Source organism: Elgaria multicarinata, chromosome 8 (genome assembly GCF_023053635.1).
Source record: "Elgaria multicarinata webbii isolate HBS135686 ecotype San Diego chromosome 8, rElgMul1.1.pri, whole genome shotgun sequence".
Classification (NCBI taxonomy): domain Eukaryota; kingdom Metazoa; phylum Chordata; class Lepidosauria; order Squamata; family Anguidae; genus Elgaria; species Elgaria multicarinata.
In genome coordinates this window covers 10,817,480-10,845,409 of record NC_086178.1, presented here as the reverse complement: position 1 = coordinate 10,845,409, position 27,930 = coordinate 10,817,480, and the positions used below count along the sequence as shown (strand labels likewise).

Genomic DNA, 27,930 nt, shown 5'->3' with positions numbered 1-27,930 from the left:
ACAGATCAAGGACTCCATTTGATCCCCGAGCTATCTAAAGGGCGACCCGTGGACTGCTGGAGTTTTCCTCCGGTTCCCGGTGGCTGGGATGGGTCTCGGCTTCTCAAAGCCATGGCACTGCTGCATATGCAGTGCAGCTTCTTGTAAGAGAGCTGTCCCACGGACAAACGGTGCATTACTGGAGCTTAGCTTTTTCTCAAAGGGGAAGTCAATGAGTTGAAGTGAAAGGTTGCTTCGGAAGTCTATGGCTTTCATGAGTTTCAGTGACAGCTTGCTTCTCAAAGAGGGCGTTACAGCGGAAGAGGGGTGGGACGAGACCAGGGAGAGAAGCTGGACCAGTTTCTGCGACTAATCCTCACCCACATCCTGGAGGACCACAGCATCCACAGTAGTGGCTGTGGTGAAGTCAATGGCTGTCATGAGTTGAAGTGAGTGCTCACTTCTCAGGAAAATTAAACTGTCCGTACACACTAAGTGGCTGTGCTATGGGCGATCGGTCGACTGCTGGAGCTTGGCTCGCGCACATAGGGGAAGTCCATGAGTTGAAGTGACAGCTTGCTTCTCAAAGACAGGGTTACAGCGGAAGAGGGGTGGGACGAGACTGGGGAGAGAAGCTGGACCAGCTTCTGCTACTAATCCTCACCCACATCCTGGAGGACCACAGCATCCCACACAAAGTGGCTGTGGTGAAGTCAATGGCTGTCATGAGTTGAAGTGAGTGCTCACTTCTCAGGAGGAAACTTAAACTGTCCCTATGCACTAAGTGGCTGTGCTATGGGAGTTCGGTGGACTGTTGGAGTACCAGCCGCAATTGGGGAAGTGAATGAGTTTCAGTGAAAGGTTGCTTCTCAAAATCAGCACACTGATCGGGTCACCCAGAGGACCACAGCCTCTACGTAGTGGCTGTGCTGAAGTCAATGACTTCCATGAGTTCAAGTGAAAGGTTGCTTCTCAAAGGCGAGGACTTGCCTGTTTCATTTTCGCAGCGAGACAGGCAGCTGCAGTAACACTCACAACCACACACACAATGACAGCTTTTGCACAGAGGCTCATGAGTTCAAGTGACAGCTTACTTCTCAAAACCATACTTCTGGATCAGGGAGTACGTCTTCCACTCCCAGGGCACTCCAAAGGGCGACCCGTGGACTGCTGGAGAGAGGCAGCCTGGCTAGTGGTGGTGGTGCCAGGCATTGCCTTGCCCCCTGCTTGCACCTCACCTAAACACGTGCAGTCAATCATGGACAAACGGTTGTAAACCTCCCAGAGAGCTTCGGCTGTGGGGCGGTATATAAATGTAATTAAATAAATAAATAAATAAATAAATGGAGTCTTTTGGAACTGGGTGGAAAAGTATCCGGATGAGTTGACTAAGCTGTACCGGACGCCACAGAAATGAAATGAACTCAAGTGCGGTGCTTTGCCCTCACAGTCAGTCACACACACGCACGGTGACAAACTCTGCCTAGTGCCTACAGAGAAAAAACCAGCCTGCCTGAACTGTAGTGTGCCTGCCAACCCAAGGAGGGGTGGAATTAAAGGGAGCCTGCCTGTCACTCCCACGAGGGCTTGAGGGTGGGGTATCCCAGCAGGGGTAGATTGCCCTTCAGAAAGACCAGCTGCTCCACCAAGTCCGGCTCCAAGCGAGAGCGGTGAGGGGTCACTATGTCGCCCGCCATAGAGAACACCCTCTCGCTTGGAACACTGGTGGGTGGGCAGCTGAGTCGATCCATGGCCACCCGCGCCAGGTCCGGCCAAATCTGAAAACGGGATGACCAGTAGGCCAGGGGGTCCATGGAGGAGTCCTCGATGGGCTCTGACAGGTAACGCTGCACGGTGGTTGCAGCGTCATCCTGGCTGGTGGCTGGGGAGGGTCTCTGCCCAAACACGGTGTGCAGAGCCTCTTCCCAATACCCCTCGCCTGTGCTGCTGCTGGGAGGGATGCACGTGAGGCTGCTGCTGGTGCTGCTGGTGCTGCTGTGGGGAGGGGTGGCCTGCTCCTCTGCCTCACTCTGCCCCACCCTCTTGGCCCATGCCGCCCGCACTTCGCCCACCAGCGTTTCCACCCAGTGCTGCCTGCTATTTGGCCCACAAAGCCCATCCTTCACACGAGGGTCGCACATGGCTGCCAACATGTGGACCCTGTCGGTTTGGATGGGCTCCAGCCTCCGTGTCACGCCGTCCCTCAGCCTAGTCACCGCTTCGCAGACCTCGGGCTCGAAGCGCCTGCCGGTGACAGGATCCCTGTACTCCAGAAAGTCGCCCATCTGTTTCTGGAGATGCCTGCATACAGGGATCACCTGGCTGAGGAGGGCAGAGCTTTTGCTCAGGGTCTTGGTGGCGTTCAGGAACGGCTTGAGGACCTCCACCAGCTGGGACATGGCGTCCCACTGCTGCTTGCCCATGTGGTGGACGCCCATGTCCCTGACCCTGAACAAGTCGTGGATGGCATGCTGTTGCTCCACCATCCGCTCCAGCATCAGGTAGGTGGAGTTCCAGCGTGTCACCACATCCTGCACTAGCCTGTGCTGCGGGAGATTCAACTCCTCCTGCTTCTCCCGCAGCAAGCGACTGCCCTTGACGCTGTGGTGGAAATGGCCTGCCACCTTTCTGCAGCTCTCCAGGAGGTTACGGATCCCGGACAGGGGACCGAGGTTGGGCTTGCTGCTGCCCATCCCAAGGCCATCCCTCACCACCAGGTTCAAGACGTGCGCAATGCAGCGGACGCCCTCGAATCCGCCGTCGCGCACCGCCTTCACCATGTTGGCTCCCCCATCCGTGACCATGTAACCGCGGGTGACCTTCTGCCCAGCTAGCCACCCATCCACCATGCGGTTCATGGCCTCCGTAATCTCCGCTGCCGTGTGGGACTGGTCCATCACTTGCGTGTGGAGGAGGGCCCAGCAGTAGCCCTCCTTGCCAGTCCCTGTAGTGCTGGATCCTTCCTGCCCCACGGCTGCCCACCAGTGTGCCGTCAGGGACAGGTAAGCATGCACTCTGCCCTCGCTGGACCAAATGTCCGAGGTGAAGTGCACCATCCGTGCCTCTGCCTGGCACAGACGACCCAGCACTAACTCCCTGCAGGAACGGTACAGGGAAGGCACCACCCGCCTGCTCAGGGTGGTGCGACACGGCAGCTTATAGTATGGCACCACAAGCGCCATCAGCCTCTTGAAGCCTGCGTTGTCGACGAGGCTGAATGGCTGGTCGTCCAACGCCACCATCTCACCGATTGACGTGGTGATCTGGGAGGGCGTTGGAAAACGCCATCTTGTGGTTCCATACTTCCCCCACCCCATTTCCGGCAGGGTTGCCTGCCTAACCCTTGTGGGGATGGGAGATGGAGAGCTGAGACTGGAAGTGCCAGCAGCAGCAGCAGCAGCAGCAGCATCAGCAGCCGCCTTCGGCTTTCCCCTGGAACCAGTCGCCTTGCCCGCCTCTTTCCCCATCAAGACCGACTGGTGCTGCCTCTTAAGATGCATCTTCATGCTGCTGGTTCCATAATGCCCTGTCGATGAACCCCTGCTTAGGCTGAGTTTGCAGTGGCGACAGACAGCAAAGCGGGGATCCACTCCCAACTCAAAGTGGTCCCACACGATGCTTGTCTTTCGTTTCCGTGGTGACACCACCAATTGCCCGCCTGAGCTCTCTGGTGTTGCCACAGAAACAGGGGTGTGGGATGAGACTGGGGAGAGAGCCTCGGCCTGCTGCTGCTCCTCCTCAGCCCCCACATCCTGGAGGCCCACCGCCTCCTCCTCCCCCCCCCTCCACTGTGCTGAGGACTTCGTCTAGGTCCATCAGCGGGCTCGTGGGCTGAAAGGAGAATGAAGGAGTTGGGGATACTCCTCCTCCTCTAATGGCACTGCTGCCACGTGCCTCTTGCAAACGGGCACTTTTCCCATTCCCACCCTCAAAAAGAGAACGCCGGGCACAAGTTGCAGAAGAGAGTGGCTCTGCCTGCTGCTTGTCCTGCTTCTGTTTTGGAGCAGTCAGCCAAGGAGTTGCCCGTTTGATTTTCACAGGAGGAGAGGCAGCCTGCTTACTGCTGCCAGCCTGAGCCTTGCTGCTTTCAGCATGCCTGCTTCCTCTTTTCATGATGACTAATAAAATATTAATACTACTAATACTATGTATAAGGTACTACTAAGAATATGTATAAGAACAATATAATATGTTTAAATGTAGGGAAATGGGACAAGAAGAATAAAATATTATACTACTACTAATATGTATGAGAATATACTAATATATATCTACTACTAAGAATATCTACAAGAATATAATAATATGTTTAAGAATATTACTAATAAATGTAGGGAAATGGGACAAGAAGTGTGTGTATGCTTTCCCCAAAATGCTCAATCTGTGGCTGCACAAAAGCAGCACACTCCGTCCAAGTTACACAGAGAAGAAAAAGAGAATCAATTTTTTTTGGTATATTTTGGTATATAGAAGATAGAAGGAAACACAATCAGGATTTAAGAGAGGGGAGGGGGGAAAAGAACCAACCACTACTATAAGAAGAACAAAATATGAATACTACTAATATAATATGTATGAGAATATATACTAATAGACTATGTAAAAGAATATAATAAAATATGTTTAAGAATATAAATGTAGGGAAATGGGACAAAAAGTGTGTGTATGCTTTCAAAAGAAAGCTTTCACAAAAGCAGAACAGTCAGGCTTTAATACAGGGAAGGGGGGGCAACCAACCCAACCAACCCAAACACACACTCCAAAATTTAAAAATAAAGTTTATATTAAATCAAAGTAAGGGGAAAACAAAGGGCAAATAAAGCTAAAAGTGAGAAAGAAGCAAACAAACACACACACATGCCAAACTAAACCTATCCTAATCTATCTCCAAAGTCCAAAGCAGGAGCACTAACTAACTAAGTGTTCCCTCCACGAACGACAACCCACAAAGAGACACAAAACAGAAAGTTCTGAGGGTGGGTCTGCCTTAGTCCCCCCTCCAACGCTGGGATTGGAGGAGGATGCTTTCTCAGGAGATCAATTCTCATCAGGATTGGGAGTTGAATGTGCCTGTCATCGCTTCCAAAAAAATAAAAAAAAATAAAAAAACCACAAACCCCGATTTTTAACAAAATATTGCACGTGAACCACAGCACGCAGAAAGTTGAGAGTAGTCTCAAAATGACCCTCATCCACGACTCTCTGTGCACAAGAATTTTCAGAACGATAGCTTAACCCCCCCCAGTTATCCCCGATTCTTTCCCTCAATGCAATCCTATGGGCGAAAAGCCGAAAATGCCGTTTGAGCCGCGCGGTTGACCCGATTTTCACAAAAATATAGCACGCGACCCGGACAACGCAGAGAGGTGAGAGTGGTCTCAAAATGACCCCCATCCACGACTCTCTGAGCACAAGAATTTCTAGAACGATAGCTTCAAAAACAACCTAGTTATGCGCGATTATTTGCCGCAATGCAATCCTATGGTGAAATGTTTTCAAGATGGCGACCGGAGCGCTCCGCCTGAACTCGGAGCTCCGAAAAATGGGCGCTTCTCTTCGCCTTGCTTCTAGGGGTCCGCGGTCCGCTCCTACTCCGCCTCTGGGTAAGGCGGAGCAGGCCAATCCGCTACTGCTTCTACGCTCCTAATCGGAGCGGATCACACCCCATATATATATATATATATATATATAAAACCAAATCACGTTTTTATTTTAATATGCATCTTCGTATATTTATATGATGGGATTACTGTAACATTATGTAGTTCATAATCAGAGGCTGTGTGTAAACACTGAATTATGTTACTATTGATATTTTCAGATTCTTGTGGTTTTCCACTCATTTGTTCTTTCTTGAAAGTAAGATAGACATTTTATTAGTAAATGTCAATTGTTAACTTTTGAGGATACAGTATTCACTGTTGCATTCTTATCCCATCTCTCCTCTAAAATGTTCATTGTTGTGTACATTGCCCCCCACCCCAGATACCCCCTTTTATCTTCACAATAGTTGTGAGAACTAGCTATGTGGTCCATTAAGATAGGCTAGAAGACAGTAAATCCAGCACTCTAATCACTATCATAACGGCTTTCCAAATACTGAAAGGGAACACGGAGCTTCGGAAGACCTATCTCAGTAGGAAAGGAAAAGGCAACTCACAGTATGAAAGATGCTGCCTGCAAATTTTAAGCCAACATCAACGCCTTCAATCAGTTTCTGGGATTTATGATCTTCAACAGAAAATAGGTGTCCAAAGGTCACAGCACATATCACATTGGGGACATTCATCACATCTTCTGACACCCTCTCCAAGTACCTTTGGAATTTGGCCCTCCAGGCATGTAACATAGCAGCACCTTGTAATTTGCAACAGGTCCACCGCTTTTCCCGGCTACTGGATTCACTCCCAAGTAGCTGGGAAAAGTGGCAGACGGACCGCAGTGCTCCACAGGAGCGCTGCAGCCATCAGGGCTACAGTGAAGACATGGGGGGCGGGGGATGGAGGCCAGGGAGATCAGGGGGAATTGTGGCCCAGGGGACATCGGGGGGAATTGAGGGGGGCATCGGGTGGGGGATCAGACATCGTGGGCAGGGGGGTGGGGGAAGGAGAATGGGGCCGGGAGAGAGATCACAGATGGGGGTTTTTTTAGGAGAATTACAAAAACAAAAACAAAACCCTACTTACCTTTCCTGGCTCCCGCGCTGCTGCCGCTGCTTTAAAAATATAAAAAATGGCGGCCACGCCAGCTCTCCTCCAGAGCTCATCGTGTCTCATGTCTGAATGAGGGCGAGATCTTGCGTTATTCATAATGCAAGGTCTCCCCTCTCCTCCATCAGATTCTCACTTAGGTCTAGCAAGGCCCTGAGAAAGAGTTTCCTTTTGTGCTATTCACAAAAATTAAAACCACAATAAAACACCCAACAGGTTAAAAACACAATTACGAAATACAGTATAAAAAGCGCAACCAGGATAAAACCACACAGCAAAGTTGATATAAGATTAAAATACAGAGTTAGAACTGTAAAATTTAAATTTAAGTTAAAATTAAGTGTTAAAATACTTAGTGAATAAAAAGGTCTTCAGCTGGCGACGAAAGCAGTACAGTGTAGGCGCCAGGCAGACCTCTCTGGGGAGCTCGTTCCACAACTGGGGTGCCACAGCGGAGAAAGCCCTCCTCCTAGTAGCCACCTGCCTCACTTCCTTTGGCAGGGGCTCACGGAGAAGGGCCCCTGTAGATGATCTTAAGGTCCGGGTAGGTACATATGGGAGAAGGCGTTCCTTCAGATAACCTGGCCCCAAACCGTTTAGGGCTTTAAATGTCAATACCAGCACTTTGAATCGGGCCCGGACCTGGACTGGCAGCCAATGAAGCTGGAAAAGGACTGGCATAATGTGATCTCGCCGGCCATTCCCTGTTAATAACCTTGCTGCCCTATTTTGTACCAGCTGAAGCTTCCAGACTGTTTTCAAAGGCAGCCCCATGTATAACGCATTGCAGTAATCCAAGCGAGAGGTTATCAGAGCATGGATAACTGTAGCTAGGCTATCTCTGTCCAGATAAGGGTGTAGTTGCTATATCAGCCTAAGCTGATAAAAGGTGCTCTTTGCCACTGAATTCACCTGTGCCTCAAGTGACAGATTCTGGATCCAAGAGCACCCCCAAACTACGGACCCGATCCTTTAGGGAGAGTGCAACCCCGTCCAGGACAGGGCAAACATCACCTCACCGGACAGATGAACCACCCGCTAACAGTACCTCCGTCTTGTCTGGATTGAGTCTCAGTTTGTTAGCCCTCATCCAGTCCATTACCGTGTCCAGGCACTGGTTCAGAACAGTCACTGCCTCACCTGGGTTTGATGAAAAGGAAAGGTAGAGCTGGGTATCATCCGCATATTGATGACACCTCAGTCCACATCTCTGGATAACCTCCCCCCGTCCATGATACTTTTCTTGGACTGAAGAATTCACTCTGGATTGGGTATCTCATGGTCTTAGGGATTTTAGAGGAATCCAGTTGAAGAGTTGAATTAGACAAGATTTCTTTGGCTCACCCACCCACCCCAGACTTTGGGCCTTGCTAGACCCGGTCAAACATCCGGGGGAGAGGAGGGGAGAACTCGCATTATGACTAACACGAGATCTCACCCTTATGCACACGTGAGCCACAACGAGCTCTGGAGGAGAGCCATCACAGCCACCATTTTTTAAAAAAGCGGCAGCAGCATGGCAGGAGCCAGGAAAGGTAAGTCGATTTTTATTTTTTTTAAAAAAATTCTTCTCCCCCCCTGTCCACGATCTCCTCGCTCTGGCCCCGTTCTCCTTCCCCCCCATCCCCGATCTCCTCACTCTGGCCCCGTTCTCCTTCTCCCCATCTGCCATGTCTGATGCCCCCCCTGCCCGATTGCCTGCCCGCCTGCCATGCCTGCCTGATCACCTGCCCACCATGTCCGATGCCCCCTCCGCTCCCCGTCTGTGATCTCCCCACCCTAGCTCCGTTCTTCCCCCCATCTCTCCCACCGGGTCTGCTCTTGCCCCCTGGCCCCCATCTCCCCCCCGTGATTTCCCTCCCAGTGCGCAGCTTCTCCAGGCTACTCATGAGTAAGCCGCGTAGCCAGGGAAAAACCGCTGAACTGGCTAAACCTTCTGCAGCCCTGGGCTCAGCCCGGGGCTGCGGAAATACTGGGCCACAAATGGATCCGGTTATCCTGGGCCAAGGGAGGGTTTAGCCCAGGCTGACCCAGGATCCCCTGTGCATCATCTGGACACACAGGGGTGAGCCCGGGTATCAGCCTGGGCTAAGCCCTCATCTAGCAATGGCCTTTGTTCCATCTTCTGGTAGCTGCAGTGACTAGCGGATTTTCAGTGATTCTGAATTTGCATAAATTTCAGCTTCAAAAGACATTTGCATTTATAGAAATAGGTCAGAAAAAAGTATTCATGTAGTGCACACAAAGTTGTCCAACTCTACACAAAGACTTTCTCTTTACTAGGGATATGCTCTGCTTCTAATCGGACCGGTGAATTAGAAGCGGAGCGGGGTGCTTCGCCTCCCCTTAAGGCAGAGGCGAAAAGGATTGGGGGGCCAGCGGAGTGTGGCGAAGAGCATCGAGGTGAAGGCGGATCCTTCACCATAATCTGGAGCTCCGCCGGAAAGGTAAGTGGGGTTTACCAGGCCCTGCCGCTGTCGCCCATGCGGTGACAGCGGCAGGGCACAGTAAACCCCCCCTCCTCTCCCTTACCTGCCTCTGTCCGTGGTCCCTTGGCTTCTTCAATTGAGCCCGCGGTTCAACCAGGAAGTCTAGGCCGCACTTCAATTGAGCCTGTGGTTCAACCAGGAAGTCTAGGCCGCACTTGCGGCCTAGACTTCCTGGCTGAACTGCAGGCTCAATCGAAGAAGCCCCCCTCCCCCTTGGTCCCTTACCGGGCTCTGCTGCCATCGCCGCATGGGTACCCCCCCCCCGCCCTCCTCTCCCGGCCCTACCTGGCACCACTCCCCTCCACTGCGAAGCTCCGATTCGGAGCTGGAGCTCCGCGGCGAAGAGGAGTGAAGTATGGGCGGAGTGGCGCGGAGCAGAGCGGGCCGATCCGAAATTTTCGGATCGGCCCGCAGGCCAGAGCGGGGGTCCGTGCACACCCCTACTCTTTACTGCTTTCCCACTGGTCTCTCATAGGCTGACACCAGCTTGTCTTTGCATCTCAGAATACAGGAGAAATGGCTTGAATGATTCCTGGTATAAGCCATCCCAGGCAATCAAAAACAAGGGTTCTAGAAAAAAAGGACCTGGGTAAATGTTGAATCCTGGAATGGATCCTGGTTATGTTTCCAGGGATTTACTAATTGCTGAGGAGCTGGAGGAATCAGAAGACTCAGCAGAAAACTTAAAGGTCAACGTTGCACCTGGACATTGATGTCATGATTGAATTATTGGTGTCTTGATTGTTTCAATTAAGGGATTGCAAGCAGTTGCGTAATTGTACAGTTAGCCTATAAAAGGATTGTATTCCCATGCACATGTATCAGAGATCATTGTATCACTCCATGTATCAGAGCTGTTTTGACTGACCGTATGTAAGTATTTGTATTTGTGATTGCCATAACTAAATTATATTTTATATGCCAGTAAAGGTTTCTTTAAACCTACTGAAAGTCTCTGTCTTAATCTGTATCTGTGCTGACTGTGCTGGAAACCGCTGCAAAAACTCTGTTATAAGATTATTGGCCAGAAGCCCAGTCTGGCAATAACTAAAATAAGGTTGTAAATATTAGACCAACATATCCCAATAGGTTATGGGCCCAGGTCTAAAAACAACCAGCAAGCAGAGTGGTTACAGCAAGAACAGTAGGACTGAAAGATTAAGCCGTGGTTGATTAAATTCCTGAGCGTCTTTGTTGAAAGTCGTTGGAACAGGCAGCCGGAAAGCTATTTCGGATAGCTGGTGTCTGAAAAATCACACGGAGAGAACTGGCAAGAGTGGTTTTGAATTTAAGGGGGCACTGAGGAAGCTGAAACTGTATAGCTGGTCAGGCCCTAAAAGAAATTAAACCACTGAAGGGGTTGTATATCAGAAACAACCTGTTAAATTGAAAGTATGGCATTAAACGTTGGGAACACTGTCCCTATGGAATTACTTACAGACGAAAATTACATGTCATGGTCATTCAAGTTAGAAATGAGCCTGAGAAATCTTGATCTGTGGGAGGTTGTAACAGATGCCCAAGCAGAAGATTTGAATGCAGCAGATTTACAGGAGTGGAGACGTCGCGCTGACCGGGCAAAAGCCCACATTGTTTTGTCAATGAGAAATGACCAACTGTCTTATATAAGCAGAGAAGACACAGTTGATGTTATCTGGGCTAAACTTAGAGCTGTATATATCAGGGATACCGCTGGAGCTAGAATAAGCTTAACCAGAAAGCTCTACCGCACACTGATGAAAGAGGGAGAAGATGTAAAAGCCCACTTGCAGAAATTAAGAGACTGTTTTGAAAGTCTAAATGCAGCAGGCTTACCTCTCAGTGACGAAATGAAAACGTATGTGGTTTTATCGAGCTTACCACAGTCCTGGGACGTGCTGGTGACAACTTTAGAAGCAATGAGGATCCAAGACATGACTTTAAATTTGATATCGGGCAGATTGATAGAAGAATGTCAAAAGAGGACTTTGAGAAAGTTAGCCCAAAGCAGTTCAGGCGACAAACCAGACACGTTTGCAAAATGGTCTGGGTATGAAGGGGTTAAGGCTTTGGTGAAGAAGGAGGAAAATGAGTCAGCGTTTTCAACTTCGAGAAAGCCCAAAACTAAGAAACCTCTACGGTGCTTCAGGTGCCAGAAGTTGGGACATTTGCAAAAGGATTGTAGAGTTAAATTACAATCAGAGCCCAACAAAGAGGACAGAGGGAAGAATAAATCAGTGCAGCTAGTGATGGCAGAAGCAAGGAGTCAGCTCTGCAAGCAAGCAGGAGGAAAGAGCTTCCAGTGGCTCATAGACTCTGGATCTTCTACAGTGATTTCGAATAGACCTGACTTCTTCCAGGACTTCAGGGACTCTTCTGAAAAATCTATCACGCTGGCTGATGGCAAAAAAGTTCAAGTGTCTGGCGAAGGCTCGTGCAGACTACCTTTTTTGAAAGAATGCTTTGATAATGCATTGTTTGTTCCCAATTTAAGTTATTCTCTTCTAGGAGTATCAAGTTTAACAGAAAAAGGTTTCTGTGTGTCTTTTGAAAAAGACAAATGCTTTATTTGAAAGCATGGACTCCTAAGAGGAACTGCAAAGATGCAGAATGGATTGTATTTTATACAGGACAATCCAAATGAGGAAGAAACTCCAGAGGTGCAAGCAGGTTGTATGGAAACTTTTGAAAATGTTCCTAACCATGACAATTGCATCCATGTTTTACATAGGAGGCTTGGACATTCAAGTTTTAAAGTTCTGAACAAAACTCTGAATTTTTCAGAGGGTCTAAAAGTTCAGAAATGCAACAATTTTCTGGATTGTTTGGTTTGTAAAGTTGCCAAGTCGAAGCAGAGGAATATTCCACGTGTCAGAGACTGGCGGAGTCAACACGTATTGGGACTGGTGCACATGGATCTGACCGGCCCATTTCCAGAGAGCTATGGAGGAGCCAGATATGCTTTAGTCATTCTGGATGATAAAACCCGGTTTTCGTGGGTATATTTGTTAAAGCACATATCTGAATGTTTAGACACGGTGCAGGAATGGGTTAAATTCATAGAGAGAAAACTCCAGAAGCAAATAAATGAGCTGATGACGGATCGGGGAGGCGAATTCCAATCGACCCGTTTTAAGCAGTTTTGTAAAAAGACTGGCATAAGTCATAAATTATGCAGCCCGAGGACACCGCATCAGAACGGCAATGTTGAGAGGCGCATCGGCATGCTTAAAGAAAAAATGGAGTGCTTGTTAAAGGACGCTAAAGCAGAGCCACAATTGTGGGGAGAAGCGTTTGTGGCAGCCAATTACCTTTGTAACAGGACTTGGACTAAAACCATAAATAACATTCCTTTCTTTTTGCTTTACAACAGGAAACCAAATCTAAAGCACTTGAGAACTTGGGGGAGTTTTGCTGTTGTAAATGTTCTAATTTCACAGAGGCGTAAGTTACGCTTTGTAGGTTATGATCACAACAACTGGAGGATTTTGTGTGAAGGGGGAAGGATAGTGGTCTCTAGGTCAGCTAACTTTAGTGAAGCGAATTGGAAAAGAGTGCACGGCAACCCGGAAGTGCTGGTAGAACTAGAAAGCAGGCAGGAGCCTGAATTGTTGGTTAACCCACAAAGTGCAGAGACTCAATAGTTAAGGCACGAAGAACAGCCAGAAGAAGCTCCAAGACGCAGTATAAGAGTTAATAAAGGCGTACCACCAGAGCGGTACGGCTTTAAAGCTTGCTGTGTGAATTATGAGCCTAGTTCTTACTCTGAGGTAAAGAAGTTGAATTCTTTAGAGAGGCAGCAGAGGGAAAGTGCTGAGCAAAAGAAAAGAAGCAGTCTTAAGGAAGAGACGAGTTTGCCAGTAGGGCAAAAATCTCTAAGCTGCAGGAAGGTGTTTAGACGCAAGCAGTTAGAGAAGGGGTGAAGAAATTCAAGCCTCGGCTTGTTGCCAGAAAAGTTAAGGAGGCAGTTTGAAATTGAATGTTCTTCAAAATGTTTAAATCTTTTGTTGTTGGAAAGAGTTTTTCCTAGGATTGAAAAAGGATCAAGCAGGTGAAAGAAGTTTTGCTAAGCAATGTGATTGCAGGATTGCAAAGGGAAAAAACCCCATGGAAATGAATGTGTGAAGCAACCTGCAAAAGAAACAGCTTTAGCAACTTCAGGCTTGTATCATTTGGTGGTGAGAAAATGTTATGTTCAGTGAACAGTTTGATTGTGTTTTGTTACTATTCTCAGCAGGTTTATGGTGACGTTTGAAAAGATAGGAAGCAAGTGAAGTCTTTCCTATGAGGCTAAGTATTGTGCTAGTTTTTGGTAAGGTTACTTGGCTAATTCAGTAAATAAAGGACTTTTAGGTCCCGGTGGAGAAGCCAGTGACAGTTAAAGTTAAAGCACATAGCCACAATTTTTCATAACATGAAAAACACAAAGAAAGTGGAAGTTTATTGTGAGTTTATTGTGAGTCCAAAGAAAACCTTGCTGACATGTTCACAAAGCCACTAGGTCCCACCAAACACAGGGAAGTTTGTGAAACTTTAGGTTTCAGGGTGGACAAATGTAAATAACTGTACAATGTGTTGTTAAATCCTGTGTAAACATAAGAAGGGGTGTTGAATCCTGGAATGGATCCTGGTTATGTTTCCAGGGATTTACTAATTGCTGAGGAGCTGGAGGAATCAGAAGACTCAGCAGAAAACTTAAAGGTCAACGTTGCACCTGGACATTGATGTCATGATTGAATTATTGGTGTCTTGATTGTTTCAATTAAGGGATTGCAAGCAGTTGCGTAATTGTACAGTTAGCCTATAAAAGGATTGTATTCCCATGTACATGTATCAGAGATCATTGTATCACTCCATGTATCAGAGCTGTTTTGACTGACCGTATGTAAGTATTTGTATTTGTGATTGCCATAACTAAATTATATTTTATATGCCAGTAAAGGTTTCTTTAAACCTACTGAAAGTCTCTGTCTTAATCTGTATCTGTGCTGACTGTGCTGGAAACCGCTGCAAAAACTCTGTTATAAGATTATTGGCCAGAAGCCCAGTCTGGCAATAACTAAAATAAGGTTGTAAATATTAGACCAACATATCCCAATAGTAAATCCACACATGCAGAGGATTTAAGTGCAAACTTGAGATCTTCTTTGGAAACTCCACACTACACAGGTCAAGGCTTTTCAGATCCAAGAGTCGTCAGGTTCATTATTGTAGTAAAAAACACAACTTCTTGATACATTATTACAGAAGGCATTTGCATGTTTAGAAACAGATCAGAAAAAAGCATTTGTATAGAGCAACATGAAGCTATTGATTGCTGTATCTACTTTCAGGGCTTTTTTTGCAGCATTGCAATCTGACACTACACAAAGAGCGTTCTCTTTACTGCTTTCCCACTGTCCTATCTCACCAACCTCTTTTCATCAGCCTTCCAGTACCTTCCTTACTCGCAGTGTGTAGTGCTCTTTATTGCCCCCTCTAGTAATCTGAGAGAATGCAACCTTGATTGTTTCTATTATATATTACACGTAGTGGGGGAGTGGGGTCACAGTGAGCAGCAGCAAAGAATAAATAAGAAAAACAGTCCTGTACATATTTAATCAGAAATAAGCCCTATAGTAGGGCTTGTTCCCAAATAAATGTGCATAGAACTGTAGCTGTAGTAAATGTTGGGGATATTACAACCTCGTTGCAGGAAGGGGGCAGTGTTGCAGTTAGCTAGTCAATGCATAGGAATTCTGAGTAAGCTTTAGGATCTCTACAGTCTACAGTGTAGTTCTCTGTTCTCCTCTTCTACCCAATCTGAACTTCACCATTGCTGGGAGCACATGTGTTTGCTCATTCTCCCACCAGTGTTATTGAAAAGAACTGAACTACTTCTAGAAGACCATCAATGATCAAGTCCAGAAGAACCATAAGTTAGGATGTTGCAACACAATACAGGTGCCATTCCTTATTTTCCAAGAGAAGGTGTGATTAGTCAGTGCTGATATAAGGTATTCTAGGACCATCTTTTTTCCTCCTGAGGGGATAAACAATACACTATATACATCTCTGTCTTCTTTGGGTTGAGCTTCAGGTAATTCTCCCTCATCCAATTGCTCATTAATCTGAAGTAATCATTCATGAAATCTTCTGCTGCACATGGATCAGGTGAAAAGGAGAACTAGCGCTGTGTGTCATCAGCACCCCAAAACCCACTGGGTGCATGTAGATTTTAATCAACAAGACAGACCAAAATTAACCTTATGGAATGTGATAGAAGTCCTGAGGAGCAGGAAGAATATACTCCCAGAAGCATATTCTGGCTCTTACACATCGCAAGGGAATCCTTGAGATGGGTAACTGTAGAAGGTGGTCTATAAACATATGAACAAACAAACACACAATCCACTTCATTTAGGACTCACAAATCCTCATTGTATGCAGGCAGTCCGGATGGATAGCTTGCTCGATAGCATTAAAGACCACTAAAAGGCCCAAGAGAAGTAGCATGGCTACAATCCCCTTACTCTTCTCCCACAGAAGTAATCTAATATAGAATCTCAGGCAGTTTCAGTCCCCATTCAGCCAAGAAACTAAAGTGGCCCGATTGAGGATAGAGGGAGAAGCAAGGAAATAATGACAGGGACATCAGAGCTTGGGTATAACTAGGGCCTCTTTATTTAAATGAGGTAACTCACCCCTCCCTGGATCTGCATGTGAGAGTGTAGGCATCCAAGCATCCTGTCTCCAGGCAACTAGCCTGCATAAAGGGCGAGCCACTCGGCCAAGCCAGGAGTCAGATTAAAACCCGGCTCCTTTCTAAAGTGATATGTGTGTGATCAGGGGGAGACCTCCCTATGTCACTCCTGCCTGGAGCTACATAACTCCAAGTAAGTGAGACAGTGAGGTTCCCAAAGGCAAGCCGTATCCTGGATCAAGAGCCACACAGCCCCTGATGACCAGGCCTCCAAACCTGCCAATCACCATAAGGTGTCCAACGAGTGCTCACCAACCTCATCTGATATCCCAAGATCCCCTCACAACCCTGCCAACAAATCAATCTATTTACCCACCCTCGACTAATATTAAATTCCACTATGGAGTAGGCGAAAAAAACTAGGGCTGTGCTCCGCTTTGCTTCAGTTCATAGAAGCGATAGCGAAGCGGCCTGATTCACCACTGCCAAAGGCAGAGACAGATCAGGTCAGGGGAGCTGTGGATCAAGATGAAGCAGATTGAGACAAAACGCATCCTTCACCTCAATCCGGAGCTCTGAAAAAAAGAGTGGGCTTACCTGGTGCCACCGTAGTCCATGCAGCAACAACGGCAGAGCCAGGTAAGGGGGCAGGGGGAGGGGGCTTACCTGTCTCCATCGCGGTCCGGTGGTGGCTCATCCCAGGACTGCAGGAGAAATCGGGACAAAAGTGTAGGGCAATATCTGGGGGAAGCGCAGGGATCTATTACCTCCCAGCTCCCAGGATCCCTTGTGTGCCATGTGGATGCCCAGGGACAATCCACGGGATTTCTCCCTGTCTAGACATGACCAAGAGGTTACGTAACAGTAAAGCAGATATGGGAAAAAGACATTGTAGTGGAGATAGAGGAAGACAAATTGAGGGGGGGATTTAATAGATTTCCCTTTCAGACAATATCCACGAGAATAAAAGAAGGTGCACTAAAACTAGTTCAGAAATGGTATCTGAAACCCATGAAGTTGGCCAAAAATGAGTAAGAATCTATCACCTTTGTGTTGGAGAGGATGTGAAACTAATGGAACCCAAATTCATATGTGGTGGGAATGTAGGAAGGTTAGGAAGTTTTGGGATAAGTTTTTTTCAAGAAAAAGGAAAAATTCATGATCAAAGGATTCACAAAACACCAGAGTTAGCTTTATCTATGTGGAAAAAGAAAATTTGGGATCGGTTCTGAAGCATCTTGGGGTGCCTCGGGCCACTCCCCCCAACTACCCACCCACACAGGAATGCTGGAATATGGCTGACCATGAGTCCATTGGACTCACCTCTCCCCCCCCTTCCTCTCCCCTCCATCCCTGCTCATGCCCCAGAACACAGAACTATTGCTGTGACTTACGGGACGTAATTTTACTGTCCGTATTCCTCCATTAGAGATGTGATTTAAAGTAAGATGGGGGTTCTCTCATCTTCATAGATGTATGGCCACAGACTACGGCGGACATAAAGAGAAGGAAGACAGATGACAAAGGGAAGTCCCATAGGCAGCAGTGGGAGCTCCATATTCAGGGGGATGAGCGGGGAGGGAGGGGGCGAGCTTAGGGGGAATCTAGAGGACTCCTGGTCGGCCTTACGCCTGGCTTTTTAAAAGCCTTTTTTAAATTTTAATAATTTTATTATTTTCTACACAAAGCAAAGCACAAGGGGAAAAGAGTAAAAGGATATATTTTTTTTACATAACATCACATTCTTAACTAATCGTATAGTACACTCCATTTAATAAAAACACATATACAAAACATATGAGGCCATATTCCATTTGTGGCAATGTTCATGTCAGACATAGGCTGTCAATTACTACCCTTTAGCCAGCCCAGTGTTATGTAAAACCTACACACAAATAGATCATTCTTTTGCAATTCTTGTATATACTCTAAATGAGGTTGTTGATTTTTCTCTTACTAACGTTGTGAGTTTAGCCATGCTTTTAAAAAGCCTTTTTAAGGTTGCAGCTAGTACGCTGGCTGTGCCCTCTTGTAGATAGTCAGGCTGTTGCTACATTTATGTTTGCCTTATTGTAACATCAAAGATGAACAACTGCAATGTGCTGTGCGTGGAGCTGTTCCTGGAAATGCTTCAAAAAGCTGCAACACATCTTGTCATGGGTGTGAAGAAGGACTGACATAACCTCATTAATCCAGACTCACAGCTGGCTTCTGACCTTTTAAATTCTTTCCCTGCCTGGGTCCTATCTAGATTGGTTTATGCATCTTTATGATCAAATATTTCCATATCACATTTAAGCTGTTAGAATCATAGAATCATAGAATAGCAGAGTTGGAAGGGGCCTACAAGGCCATCGAGTCCAACCCCTGCTCAATGCAGGAATCCACCCTAAAGCATCCCTGACAGATGGCTGTCCAGCTGCCTCTTGAAGGCCTCTAGTGTGGGAGAGCCCACAACCTCACTAGGTAACTGCCTGGTACCATTGTCATACTGTTCTAACAGTCAGGAAATTTTTCCTGATGGAAATCTGGCTTCCTTTAACTTGAGCCCGTTATTCCAGTTGTTCCAGATGTTTCATTCCTGTACCCTCCATTTATGTTTCCCTCTAAGATGCCTTTTAACCCTATCTGTCCACAGACAATGGTGGCATTGTATCTCCACTATCATAATTATTTGTATTAGCTCTGCATGGACTGTGATCTGGAAGGTGCAAATACATGTTGTGATATTTGAGAGACCTTCTTTCTCAACAGCCCCATATTATTATTATTATTATTATTATTATTATTATTATTATTATTATTATTATTATTATTTCTTACCCGCCTCTCCCTCTGGATTGAGGCAAGGAACAAAATGAAATACAATATAGTACATAAAACTAGTTAAAAGAGCATATAAAACCAATACAATATTAAAATAACAATCACAACATATCAAAATTCTTAGGTTTAAAATTCATCTGGGTAGGCCTGCCAGAAGAGACTAGTCTTAAATGGCTGTCTTAAACTCAGAAAGAGTTTTAAGGCAACGAATCTCCTCCAGCAGGCCATTCCACAGTCTGGGGGCAGCAGAAGAAAACATCCTCCGGGTAACAGTTGTCAGCCTAGTTGTGGCTGACTGGAGTAAACCCTTCCCAGAGGACCTGAGTGTGCAGGGCAGATTGTACGGGAGAAGGCGATCCTGCAAGTAACTTGGACACAAACCATGTAGGGCTTTAAAGGTAATAACCAACACTTTATACTTTGCCCAGAAACTAATTGAAGTGATTTTAAAGTTCACGTAATATGGTCACCCCCCAAGTGTACTGGTGACCAACCCAGCTGCCATATTTTGAACTAGTTGAAGTTTCCAAACTAGTTAAAAAGGTAGCCCTATGTACAGCACATTGCAGAAGTCAAGCCTTGAAGTTACCAGTGCATGCAGTACCATTTTCTAACTCTAGGAAGGGTCACAGTTTATTCAACTGAAGAGCCCAGTTTATTCAACTGAATTCAGCAGTGTTCTAAGTATTGAGGTTTAAGGCCTTAGCTAGACCTATCTGTTATTGCGCGACGGAGGGGTGAAAATCTCACAATGTTTTTATTGCAAGATCCCCCCTCTGTTTACACGCAGCATGCAATGGCCTCAGAACGAGAGGTGTTGCGCCCACTATTTTTTTTTGTTTTCTTAAAGGAGAAGATGTGCATGAGTGCTCATGTGCAAAAGGTAAGTTCTTTTTTAAAAAAAATCCCTGCTCCCCCACCCCACGTCCAATGGGTGCAGTGCTCCTGAAGAGCTCTGTGCCCTGTGCACAGGTCCCAGCTCCTTGCGAGGAACCGCGAGGAACTGGGACAAACCATGACACCTGGCCACACATTCCAGGATTTCACCCTACCCTTTGAGCCTGGTTTTTCTGTGGTCTCAGGCTGAGCCCAAAACCACAGAAAAACCAGGCTCAAAGGGTAGGGTGAGATCCCGGGGCAAGATGATCCCTCCCATTTCCCGTGATCCCATGTACATCAGGTGAATGCACAGAGATGATCTTGGGGATCACCCCAGGATTTTGCCCCATCTAGCTATGGGCTAAGAATATTGAAGTTTAAGAATCATCAAGTTAACTGTCAATGCATTAGCTCATTAAACATAGAATCATATCAGCTCACTTCAGACAACACACGTTTCTCAACATTGGTTTCAGAACTCCACTGTGAAGTTTTTACACCACCATTGAGAAATGTGTTGTTTGAACTAAGCCAGCCTGTAATTAGGGGGAGAAAAAAACACTGTAAGAGCTTTTTAATAAGTTCTTAGCATGGTAGTCAGAAATAATATGCTTTATAGTGTGTGTGTGTGTGTGTGTGTGTGTGCACGCACGTGCGTGTGCGTGCATCTATGAATGACAATGATAATAATATATGTAGGACCAAACATATTCAAATGTACCAGAAGGAGGTATTGGCTTCCCAAAAAGGTAAAAATATAAATCATACAATCATTTATATACAAAATTGTTCACTGTCCCTTTGTGGGCTTTTTGCAACCACAGGCTTATGTACAAGAAAAAGAAAAAAGAGATGTCGCTGCTTGTTTAAAAGTAGATAAATTGAGAACAGCACTTTCCCCAGAGAAGGACTCTGAAAATTAAGACTGCCCAACTGAAGCAAACAAGCATCTATTAAAATTAATCCAAGGCCTCAGCTAGATCGGAGGGTTTTACGGCGACGATCTCGTGATTTTATGATCGTGAGATTATCACCTTAGTCTACATGTGCTGTGTGACATCCAGCCCACTATTTTGTGTGTGTGTGGTTGTTAAAGGGGACGGAGCGTTTGAGCGCTCGTGCAAAAAATGGTAAGTTTTTTTTTTAAAAAAAATACTTTCCCCGCTATCCCCACCCCACCCCCGATGGGCACAGAGCTCCTGAGGAGCTCTGTGCCCCGTGTACAGTTCCCAGCTCCTTGCGTTTACTCGTGAGGAGCTGGGACAAAATGTGATGCCCACCCACACATTCTGAGGTCTCGGGATCAGCCCGAGGCTGCAGAAAAAGTGGGCTAGAACTGTAGGGCAAGATCCCGAGGAAAGGGAGGAATCATCCCTCCCTGCTCCTGGGATCCCCTGTGAGTCATGTGAATGCACAGGGATGATCTCGGGGTGATCCTCAGGATATCGGCCCATCTAGCTATGGCCCAAGTCTATTCATTCCGCTATAATGCTGAATAAGATCCAAAGTCATAGCCTGAAAGTACATGAAAAAGCAAACTTGATGTAACAGAGAAATTATGAGTCTGGTCAGTTCCTGGTTGGAAGACCACCAGGAACCATTTGTCTGCCGCATTGAGTTCAATGACAGACAATATAGAAATGTCATAAATTATAAATACTTCAAAAATTGTGTTTCAGCTATATTATAGAGCTCCTGAATACTGAGCCAATGGCAAGATAAGGTCACAATCTTCAGGTTGATATTCTATCTTTTCCCATCTATCTATCTATCTAAAATTATTTCTAGGCCACCTTTAAGAATATAAGAAGAGCCATGTTGAATTAGACCAAGGCTCCATCTAGTCCAGTACTCTGTTCACACAGTAGCCAACCAGTTTTTGACCAGAAACCCACAAGCAGGGCATAATGCAACAGCCCATGTTCCCCAGCAACTGGTTACAGGCTTACTGCCTCAGAAACTGGAGGTAACACATAGCCATCAGGCCTAGAAGCCATTGAAAGCCTTCTTCTACAGGAATTTATCAACCCCCCTTTTAAAGCCATTCAAATTGGTGGCCATCACTACATCTTGTAGTGTGAGGACCAGAACTGTATGCAGCATTCTAAGTGCAGTCTCACCATAAATTTGCATAAAGGCAGTATTTTAATGGCAGTTTTATTCTAAATTCCTTTTCTAATTAGGACTAACATGGAGTCACTCCTCATTCCAGATCATTTATGAACAAGTTGAAAACCATATGAAGTTAAGGGTGGAACCCTTTCAAGGTGGCATGCCAGATATGAAGTTAATACAATTAAAAGAATCCATAAAAACATGTTTTGATAAAATCCATTAAAAAAGAAACAATATTGGCAATTAAAATGAATAGAAGGAGAATGTACTGGTTTTATATTAACTCTCTCCATGACAATAGTCTTTGACCATTACAGAGCATAGACCCACTGTTAGCCCAGACATGGATTTGGAGACCAACTTCTTAATATTTATCACAATTTTCCATGGTTGCAACTCACCTCAGATTAGGCTGTAGCCCAGTAGTGGGTTCCGGCCAACCAGATGGAGATAAATGCTCTAGGCCAGTCTTCTCCAACTTAGTGCTGTCCAAAGGTTTCAGACTGCAACTCCCATCAGCTCCACCCTGCATAGCTAATTTTTAAGAATTGTGGAAATAGTAGTCCAAAATATCTGCAGGAAGTTGCTCTAATAGCCAAAATTGACATTAGCTTACCATGTGTCTAGCTGCTATGTCTGATTTTCATTTTTACTCAAGAGTAAATGCAGCCCCCTAGATCTTAAACCCACCACCACCTTGACATAGCTGCTCAACACACTTTTAAAGAAATGTCTGCTCTTGCCCTCAACCATGAGAAGTAAAAATGTTCAGAGCAGCCCAGGGAAGAAGATGCAAACAATGTAGAAACCCAGTGTTCAGTACATCCAGTCCTCCATTTGTTTGAACTCCCTGAGGAACCTTGACCCTTTGGACTGTGACCCCAAGTCTGCCATTGTCTGTGTTATTCAACTCTGTTGGCATCCCAGGCTACCAGGAATTTCCAGCTGCAGTTTTTCTGGTTTGGCTTTCACATTGATGAGAACAGCCATAAATCTCTGCTCTTATCCAGCAAACCTAGGCCCCATTCAGAAGACACCCTAAACCATAGCTTTAACCATGGTGGTAAAGCCAGAAAGCTGGGTTGTGTTAAGAAGACACCTTAAATCATGTCTTTAACCATGGTGACTTGAGCAAAAAGCCATATTCAACATGGTTAAAGCTAAGGGTGTGCACGGACCCCCCGCTCCGCTTCACTTGCAGATCCGCCATTTTCCGGATCGGGCCGCTCTGCCCCGCCCCTGCCCCACCCACTTCCGCTCCACTCCGCTCGGAGCTCCGGATCCGGATCCGGAGCTCCGTTTCCCCCCCCATAGGCTTGCATTGAAAGCTAAAAAATTATAAAACTTTTTTTCTGTTCAAGTTAGAAACCTCACGTTTGGCACCATGACACCTCATGGGGGTATACACACGCATGCCAAGTTTCAAAGCAATCCCATCATCCCCTGATTTTTGGGGAATTTTTGAAAATCGGGCACCCCATTCACACCCCTTTCCATAGCTCCGTCAATTTGCACGTTAGAAACCTCAAACTCGCCACCATGAAAGCTTATCCAGGGATACATACGCACGCCGAGACTCAAGGCAGTCCCATCATCCCCTGATTTTGGGGGAATTTATGAAAATCCAACACCCCTTTCCATAGCTCCGTCAATTTTGCACGTTAAAAAAAAACCTCAAACTCACCACCATGAAAGCTTATCCAGGGATACATACGCACGCCGAGACTCAAGGCAGTCCCATCATCCCCTGTTTTTTGGCGGGGCTTAAACATGCAAAATTTGGAACTTCCAAAACTCCAAGTGAGCGCAGGAAGGACTTCTCCCCTGAGTCAAAGCCACACACACACAACATCCCTGCGAGGTGGGCAGGGGAGGAGGGAGGGAAGGCAGGCAGGCATGCAGCTGGCATTTCTGGGGGCATAAGGAAGTGAGCCAAGGATAAGCCAGTAATGCATATAAAATGGAATAAATCAATAAATAAACAAAGGAGGGGTGGAATTAAAAGCAGCAGTGTTGCTCAATAAACAGCAAGAAGATTTTTTTAAAAAAGGCTATATCTGTCTTTTACCAGCAATAGGGGGACGTGCCCGGGGGAGGGGGAAGCAGCTGCCAGTTCAACTCAAGACAGCCACCAACAGCTCTGAGATTAAGAAGTAAACGCTCACTTCAACTCATAACAGGCATCGCTCCACCACTAAAAAGTGAACATTCACTTCAACTCATGATAGGCATTGCTCCACCGTTTTACTCTCTTTGGAAGGCTCTAATGGCCTTCCAGTGCAGGAGAGAGTGGGGGCACGTCCACAATGAGATGCCCTAGGGGAGCTCATCCCCTTGCACCACATCTTTTCAGTTGTTCCCTAAAGTTAGGGTGGGGAGCAGTGCTGTGTTTCTATCTCTTATTCTTGGCTTAGTATATGATTTCAGGTTGTGTTTGTGCATTTGGTGGGGCTACTGTGTTAAAAAACACGGGGAAAAGCCCATTCAGATGAAGAAAGAGAAGTTTCCCAGAATCCCAAGTTACCTGTTTTGCCTATGCCCTCCTCTAACTTTGGGATCATCATGACCGGGAGCTGACTCTGCCCCTCAGCCCTTTGAAAAAGGTATTTTTCCCGCCGATTTTTAAAAAACTTCTAGCGCGCGACCCGCACGACGCAGAAAGTTGAGAGTAGTCTCAAAATGACCCCCATCCACGACTCTCTGTGCACAAGAATTTTCAGAACGATAGCTTAACCCCCCCCAGTTATCCCCGATTCTTTCCCTCAATGCAATCCTATGGGCGAAAAGCCGAAAACGCCGTTTGAGCCGCGCGGTTGACCCGATTTTCAAAAAAACATAGCACGCGACCCACACGACGCAGAGAGGTGAGAGTGGTCTCAAAATGACCCCCATCCACGACTCTCTGAGCACAAGAATTTCCAGAACGATAGCTTCAAAAACAACCTAGTTATGCGCAATTATTTGCCGCAATGCAATCCTATGGCGAAATGTTTTCAAGATGGCGACCGGAGCGCTCCGCCTGAACTAGGACCTCCGAAAAATGGTCGCTTCTCTTCGCCTTGCTTCTAGGGGTCCGCTGTCCGCTCCTACTCCGCCTCTGGGTAAGGCGGAGCAGGCCAATCCGCTACTGCTTCTACGCTCCTAATCGGAGCGGATCACACCCCTAGTTAAAGCTATGGTTTAAGGTGTCTTCTGAACACAACCCAGCTTTCTGGCTTAACCACTGTGGTTAACAACATGGTTTATGGTGTTTTCTGAATGGGCCAACTGGCAGTAATGCACTAGAGGTTTTAGTGTTGGCAAATAAGCCTGTGGGACTGAGTATCTACTTGACTGTCACAGTGGGATGGGAAGGAGGGGGATCAAACAAAATGTACAAGGAGTACGTTCGGGCCGCTCCGCCCCGCCCCCGTCCCGCCCACTAACGCTCCGCTCGGAGCTCCGGATCCGGATCCGGAGCTCCGTTCCCCCCCATAGGCTTGCATTGAAAGCTAAAAAATTATACAACTTTTTTTCTGTTCAAGTTAGAAACCTCACGTTTGGCACCATGACACCTCATGGGGGTATACACACGCACGCCAAGTTTCAAAGCAATCCCATTATCCCCTGATTTTTGGGGAATTTTTGAAAATCGGGCACCCCATTCACACCCCTTTCCATAGCTCTGTCAATTTGCACGTTAGAAACCTCAAACACACCACCATGAAAGCTTATCCAGGGATACATACGCACGCCCAGACTCAAGGCAGTCCCATCATCCCCTGATTTTTGGGGAATTTATGAAAATTCAACACTCCTTTCCATAGCTCCGTCAATTTTGCACGTTAAAAAAAACCCTCAATCTCACCACCATGACAGCTTATCCAGGGATACATACGCACGCCGAGACTCAAGGCAGTCCCATCATCCCCTGTTTTTTGGCGGGGCTTAAACCTGCAAAATTTGGAACTTCCAAAACTCCAAGTGAGCGCAGGAAGGACTTCTCCCCTGAGTCAAAGCCACACACACACAACATCCCTGCGAGGTGGGCAGGGGAGGAGGGAGGGAAGGCAGGCAGGCATGCAGCTGGCATTTCTGGGGGCATAAGGAAGTGAGCCAAGGATATTTGCAGATGACACAAAATTGGGTGGGATAGCTAATACCCTGGAAGACAGAAACAAACTTCAAAGTGATCTTGATAGGCTGGAGTGCTGGGCTGAAAACAACAGAATGAAATTTAATAGGGATAAATGCCAAGTTCTACATTTAGGGAATAGAAACCAAATGCACAGTTACAAGATGGGGGACACTTGGCTCAGCAATACTACAAATGAGAAAGATCTTGGAATTGTTGTAGATCACAAGCTGAATATGAGCCAACAGTGCGATATGGCTGCAAGAAAGGCAAATGCTATTTTGGGCTGCATTAATAGAAGTATAGCTTCCAAATCACGGGAGGTACTGGTTCCTCTCTATTCGGCCCTGGTTAGGCCTCATCTAGAGTATTGCGTCCAGTTCTGGGCTCCAAAATTCAAGAAGGACGCAGACAAGCTGGAGCGTGTTCAGAAGAGGGCAACCAGGATGATCAGAGGTCTAGAAACAAAGCCCTATGAAGAGAGACTGAAAGAACTGGGCATGTTTAGCCTGGAGAAGAGAAGATTGAGGGGAGACATGATAGCACTCTTCAAATACTTAAAAGGTTGTCACACAGAGGAGGGCCAGGATCTCTTCTTGATTCTCCCAGAGTGCAGGACACGGAATAACGGGCTCAAGTTAAAGGAAGCCAGATTCCGGCTGGACATCAGGAAAAACTTCCTGACTGTTAGAACAGTGCGACAGTGGAATCAGCTACCGAGGGAGGTTGTGGGCTCTCCCACACTAGAGGCCTTCAAGAGGCAGCTGGACAACCATCTGTCAGGGATGCTTTAGGGTGGATTCCTGCATTGAGCAGGGGGTTGGACTCGATGGCCTTGTAGGCCCCTTCCAACTCTGCTATTCTATGATTCTATGATTCTATGATAAGCCAGTAATGCATATAAAATGGAATAAATCAATAAATAAACAAAGGAGGGGTGGAATTAAAAGCAGCAGTGTTGCTCAATAAACAGCAAGAAGAATTTTTTAAAAAAGGCTATATCTGTCTTTTACCAGCAATAGGGGGACGTGCCCGGGGGAGCGGGAAATAGCTGCCAGTTCAACTCAAGACAGCCATTGCTTCACCACGAGAGCTCTAAGAAGCAAATGCTCACTTCAACTCATAACAGGCATCGCTCCACCACTAAGAAATGAACACTCACTTCGACTCATGATAGGCATTGCTCCACCGTTTTACTCTCTTTGGAAGGCTCTAATGGCCTTCCAGTGCAGGAGAGAGTGGGGGCACGTCCACGATGAGATGCCCTAGGGGAGCTCATCCCCTTGCACCACATCTTTTCAGTTGTTCCCCAAAGTTAGGGTGGGTAGCAGTGCTGTGTTTCTATCTCTTATTCTTGGCTTAGTATATGATTTCAGGTTGTGTTTGTGCATTTGGTGGGGCTACTGTTTTAAAAAACACTGGGAAAAGCCCGTTCAGATGAAGAAAGAGAAGTTTCCCAGAATCCCAAGTTACCTGTTTTGCCTATGCCCTCCTCTAACTTTGGGATCATCATGACCGGGAGCTGACTCTGCCCCTCAGCCCTTTGAAAAAGGTATTTTTCCCGCCGATTTTTTAAAAACTTCTAGCACGCGACCCGCACGACGCAGAAAGTTGAGAGTAGTCTCAAAATGACCCCCATCCACGACTCTCTGTGCACAAGAATTTTCAGAATGATAGCTTAAAAACCAACCCAGTTATGCCCGAGTCTTTCCCTCAATGCAATCCTATGGGCGAAAAGCCGAAAATGCCGTTTGAGCCGCGCGGTTGACCCGATTTTCAAACAAATATAGCACGCGACCCGCACGATGCAGAGAGGTGAGAGTGGTCTCAAAATGACCCCCATCCACGACTCTCTGAGCACAAGAATTTCCAGAACGATAGCTTCAAAAAGAACGTAGTTATCCGCGATTTTTTGCCGCAATGCAATCCTATGGTGAAATGTTTTCAAGATGGCGACCGGAGCGCTCCGCCTGAACTAGGACCTCCGAAAAATGGTCGCTTCTCTTCGCCTTGCTTCTAGGGGTCCGCGGTCCGCTCCTACTCTGCCTCTGGGTAAGGCGGAGCAGGCCAATCCGCTACTGCTTCTACGCTCCTAATCGGAGCGGATCACACCCCTATTAAAAATGAGTTATCCAGATAGCTTTAAGATTTTAGGTT

At 46.6% G+C, this 27,930-nt stretch overlaps 1 protein-coding gene across 2 annotated transcripts in view; it reads right to left on the bottom strand.

Moving 5' to 3' along the window:
• LOC134402435 (cytochrome P450 2J5-like) overlaps positions 1-22,474 on the bottom strand; it is a 144,964-nt gene extending 122,490 nt beyond the window's left edge. For both annotated transcript variants that reach the window (XM_063131873.1, XM_063131874.1), the window contains exon 1: positions 22,061-22,474. The gene's annotated coding sequence lies outside the window, so the exon portion shown is untranslated. The remainder of the gene's footprint in view (positions 1-22,060) is intronic.
• Between the last annotated feature and the right edge of the window lie 5,456 nt (positions 22,475-27,930).